Source organism: Trematosphaeria pertusa (assembly GCF_010094035.1).
Source record: "Trematosphaeria pertusa strain CBS 122368 unplaced genomic scaffold BU26scaffold_31, whole genome shotgun sequence".
NCBI lineage: Eukaryota > Fungi > Ascomycota > Dothideomycetes > Pleosporales > Trematosphaeriaceae > Trematosphaeria > Trematosphaeria pertusa.
This window is the reverse complement of record NW_022987242.1, coordinates 104,201-110,200: the sequence shown is the minus strand read 5'-3', so window position 1 is coordinate 110,200 and position 6,000 is coordinate 104,201.

Here is a 6,000-nt window from a genome sequence, read left to right as displayed (position 1 = left end):
AGTATTATAAGCTCTAGTCTTTATAGATTAATAGTTACGTATATCTAGTTCTAGATTATCTAGAGTTTTATAGTAAGCTAAGTATATATAGAGAACCTAATTTAATATATATAAAGCGTTTCTACGTTAGTATTAAGCGTAGAAGCTTTAAGAGCTTTACTTATAAGCTAGACTTAAGTTACTATATTAGAATTAATCTAGGTCTATATACTCTATACTTACGCGTAATATTAAAGCTTAGCGTACTATAGTAGAAACGTATTATAATTAATAAGGTAAACGCTTATTAGAAATATAGTATTTAATATTATAAGCTCTATAGTATAAAGAGAAAGAAAGAAAGATAATAAGAAGTAGAGAATAGACTACTACTATAATTAAGGCTCTATAGCTATTATATTATATAGAGCTTTACTACTACTAGACTTATAACTATAGTAAATTAGAGAGCTAGAGAATAGATCTATTATTAAGAAAACTCTACTTAAGAGCTTATCTATATATAGATAGGTACGTAATTACGTATATAACTAAAAAGGTTATATAATTATCTTAGAATTATCTTAATATTCTATTACCTAATTAAGAGTCTCTATAATAATTATTATAGTAATATATTCTAATATATCTTTTAGAGCTTTTTTTTAAGTAAGTACTTTTTACTCTTCTTTTTATATATATTCTTTTAATTCTAATACTCTAATCTTTTATTAGTATTAATATAAGGGCTAGGTTTATAGTCTCTACTACTATAAGCGTTCTAGAACACCTAGCTAGATAGGTTAGCTATAGGTAGTACTATCTTTACAAGCTATAAGAATAAGAGGTGCTAGTAGAGTAGGTTAAGTTAAATTTAGCTATCTAAAAGTAAAGAGTAGAAGACTACTCTAAGAGGCTCTATATATAGAGGTGCTAAGCGCTAAGACGCTAGGCTAGGTTATATAATAGAATTACGTAACCTAAGGTTATATAACCTAAGGTAAATTCTAAACTAGACTATTATATTACCCTCTCTTATAGAGAGAGCTCGTCTCTAAGCTCTAAAATACGCCTTCTAGATCTTTCTTCTTCTAAAACTTCTACGTTATACTCTTAACTATCTCTTTTAGCTTATAGTAAGTATATTTATATTAGTTTTAAACTAGAAGCGCTTTTATAGCTACTACCTTTTCTCTAGTTACTCTATTCTTATATTACTTAGTAACGCCTTTACGTTACTCTTATATCTTCTACTCTTATAAGTTTTAAATTCTCTACTATCTTCTCTAGACTCTTCTCTTTTTTATACGCCTTTATCTAAGCATTTAATTGTAATAGTAGCTCTAGCTTATTCGAGTATACTATATAAAAGTTTCTTACCTTATAGAGAGTATTAATAAAACCTGCGGTATTATACTAAGTAGAGTTAGAATTATAAGTAACCTATATAGCGCGATATTAAAGGCGATTTTAATAAAGATAGCTATCTAGAATTTTATATACAGGCTATTCTAAATTACTATTAACTTTAATAGATAGCTACTTAGGCTCTACCTACTCTAGTAATAGCTCTAAGGCTTTCTATAGCTAATTAGCGTAAAAGACGTCGTGTATACGTATATACGTAGATAGCTAGAGCTAGAAGAAGTAACTCTTTATAGTAATAATTAGGTAAGAGCTATATATCTATTAATTAAGCTTTATACTAGGTTAATTTATTAAAAAGCTACGAGGTTTAACGTAGACGAGGTTGCCTACCGCGAAATTAGGTTCTTAGCGCTTTTTATTTACTTAGAGCGCCTGTCTAGCTTACGCTTTTGCGATATTACTTTGTGTAATTTTAGTAGCTTTTTTTATAGCGTTATATTATTTTTTAGTAAAATTCTAAGCTTTCTAGCGTAGAAGACACTTATATAGAGTAGAGACTTTTATTATATATTTCTTCTAATTCTAGTAGTATATTAGCTTATATTTAAATTTAATTTTATACGCTATTAGTTCTATAGTTTTATATAGTAACGTAGCTTATACCTAGTCTATATAGAGTAGAAGGTCTAACTAATTATTCTAGTAGTAGTTAATAAATAGACGTAGACGCTAATTAAGATATTAATTAATAATCTTTATATTTCTATTAGTTTGCGAGTAGTATATAGTAAAGAGCTTCTACTTAATTTCTATAAGCTAATAGAGCTTATCTATAAAGGTAGAGGTAAACTATAGACTATAATCTAATATAATAGATCTAGAAGAACTATATATACGCTAGATATATTAGTAATATAGCTCTACGGTACGTTAAGCTATAATTTTCTTATAGTAGAGTAGAGAGAAGCTCTACTTACTTAGCTAGTTTATAATAACGTATACGTAGTTAAATTCTTTCTTATCTAGAGAGAAGCTCTTAAAATTTATAAAGACGTTCTACTAAGCTCTTTTAGAGATAGGTAGAGGCTTTAGAAGACCTAGCGTCTTATTCTATAGAGCGTAGCTCTAGTAGTAAGCCTTATATACTACTACGTACGTATTAATATCTTCTTATATACTTAGCTAGTAATATTAATCTTATAGTAACTAGGTAGTTTTTCTTTATTCTAGGTAGATAGTTATCTAAGTAGTATACACGGCACGTATTAGGTGTATTTATAGGTAGTTAATAGTAAGAACTATTAATTAATTCTAATAGGTTAATAAGCCGTCTTTTATTTTCTAAGTAAAGCCTAATATAGTAGCTTTCTCTTAAGCTAGCTATAGAGAATTATCTAATTAGTTAGCTATAATAACCTAATTAATTATAGTATATAGATTCTTAGTAGAGAGTACCTTTATAAACGTATTAGTAGTAGTAATTTCTACTATACTACTAGCTAATCTCTAGATAGCTAGAACTAATAACTTATCTAATAATTACTTAATAGCTAAGAGGCTAATTTACTTCTTACTTAGAAAAGCTCTTATATAGGTAGCGCGATTTTTCTTCTTTTAGATCTTAAGCTCTTCTTATTTTTATAATAATACGTTCGCTACTATATTAGCTAAACCTAGTTAATAGGTAAGCTTAAGGTTATAGTTAGTAATATTGTTCGCCTAGTAGACCTGCCTAGTAGTAAGTTTTCGCTTAGTAGTAAAATACTCTAAGGCTTAGTAGTTAGTTAATACTATAAAAGGTTCTAGATCTTATAAGCTAATTAGCTAGCTTCTCTACTTCTAGATACTAAGAATAACTACTAGTATTTCTTTATTATAAATACTATAGTTTATCTAGATAGTATTTATTATCTTACTAAAGAAAGCTACTAGTCTCTAGATACTATCTTCTTAAAGCTATAAAAGAACTCTAGTAACTACGCTATCTAAGGTGTCTATTTCTACTCTTGTGTAGTAATAGAGAGAGTAGTAAGCTAGTATAGTATTAGATAGTATAAGATTCTTAACCTGCTAAAATACCGCGAGCTTAATTTCTCTAAAGATATACTATGCTCTCTATTTTAGTAGCTTAGTAAGAGAGTAAATAATCTAGCTATAATTCTTTAAGAAGGCTTAGTAGAAATTATAGAAACCTAGAAATAATTAAAGACTCTTAAGAGTTATAGGTATAAGCTAATTCTAAATAGTAGTAATCTTTTTAGAGTTCTTCTAGATTCTATTAGTGCTTATAATTAATTCTAGAAACTTAGTACTTTTAATAGTAAATTTAGATTTCTTAATATCTACTTATAACCTAGCTTTATATAATTAATTAAGTATCTAGGCTATATAGGCTTTATACTTAAGCGAATTCTCTAAATATATAAGAATATTATTAATATATACTATATAGAAATTATCTAGTAAGCTATATAACACCTTATTAATATATTACTAAAAGGTAGTAGAGCTATTATAAAAGCTAAAGAGTAGAACTTAATACTTATAGTTACTATACTACGTGTAGAAAGACGTTAGATTCTCTACTAACTTATTAAGCTAGATCTAGTAGAAAGCTTACCTTATATCTAACTTAGTAAAGACCTTAGCGCGTAATAGACGTGTAAGCGTTTTCTAGATAAGAGAGATAGAATAGGTGTCTTTTTTTATAATAGCGTTAAGCTTTTAATAGTTAATATAGAACCTCTATTCTCTACCTAGCTTTTTAGTAAATAGAACTAGTAACGCGTATAATATATTACTATAGATAATAAAGCTATAATAAAGGTAGTTCTCTAGATAATTCTATACTAACTATAGGTACTCTAGTAATATACTATAAAGAGAACTATTTATTAAGGTATTTTTTACTATAAGCTTAATATTATAATCTACTCTCTCTCTATATAGTAGTAGAGTATTAGAATTCTTTTTTAAGAAATAGGCTCTAGTTACGCTAGTATATTCTAGAGATAGAAGCTTTTTAGTAACTAGTTAGCGGAGTTTCTTCTCTAGATTAGTAACTAGAGTTTTCTTTCTATTAGTAATAAGCTAATTAACCTTATAGACACTAAGGTACCTAATTATAGTATCTTTTTAACGCGCGTTAATTATAAAGGTAGCTACGCTAATTATATTAACGTTAAGCCTAGCCTTTAAGTATATTTTCTATAAAATAGGTAGCTTTTTTAGCTTATAAGGTAACCTAGCAGGCAGGTTAAGATTCTTAAGCTACCTATCTATCTTATATAGGTTTTCTTAAAGCTTCTAGCGTTATAATTCTCTCTTTCTTTATTATATTACTCTTAGCTTTTCTACTACTAATATTAGAGCGTTATAGTAATTAGTATTAGCTTAGTAAGCTACTTAAGCTTTAGTAGTAGATTAAGAGAATTATATAAGAATAAACGCGTTACGTTTATAATTAATTAATTAATTAGTATCTAGCTATATTAGTACGCGCTACTTATAGTTAACCTAAACGTTAACTTCTTTAAGTAGCTTATAACTAATTATTATATTATAGTAGCTAGTGTTATAATATATAAAGTAGGTGTGTATTTAGTAGCTTTTTAGTACTAAATTAGCTTTAAAGTATTTATCTACCTAGCTATTAGGTTATCTATTATATCTAGTAAGAGAGATAAGTTTTATACGCGCTAGCTTAACGTAGAGGTTTTTTCTAAGAGTCTAAAGGTACTTTAGGTATACTAGAACGTAGCTACCTACTCTAGTATTAATTAAACCTCTAAGCTTAATTATAAGACTATTTATAGATATTTAGTAGAGTAGAGTAAATATAGAACTACTAAATAGCTTTTCGCGTAGATTTATTACTCTAGTAAGTAGCTCTAGAGAGAAGACTTTTTCTAAAGCTAGGCTTTTTCTAAATTATTAGATTTATATTCTAACGTGTTCTTCTTAGGTGCTTACAACTCTACAGGCTCTAGAGGCTCTAAGAGCTTCTCTAGAGCGGCGTTCTTAATAGCTTTCTGCGTAGCAGAAGCTCTAGAGTAATTACGGCTTAGATAGCTAGATTAGTAGTATTAAAAATAGGTAACTAGCTTCTAGATTACTAGAGCTTTATTAAGTACTAGAAAACCTAGAAGAGCTAGAGGTGCGCGTTATAGTATTAACGCGATTACGTTATACTTTTTAGCCTTTCTAGTAGTAACGCGTACTTCTTTAGAGGTAAGCTCTTAAGTAAGGTTTTAAGTAAGGTCTATATAGTAATTATAGTTATTAATATATTAATATTAGTATATATCTAACTACGTACGTATATTCTCTAGTAGCTTTTTATAAAACTTCTCTACCTATTAATCTACTAAAAGCTAGCGCTTCTATATAAGGTAGAAGAAATTATTCTAGAAGTAGGCGAAGTTAGTAGCGCTTTAGTAATAAAGCTTTTAGAAATTATAGTAAGTGTTTAGTTTCTTATATAAGTCTCTATAGCTTCTCTCTAGCTAATTAAGAATATAATTATAGAAAACTACTACACTACTATTCTTAATAGTACGTAGTATTACTAATAGAGTCTAGTACGCGTCTTTTTTAGTTTACGTATAGATATAGGCTATAATAGTTTTCTTAGTATTCTCTAGCGTATCTCTA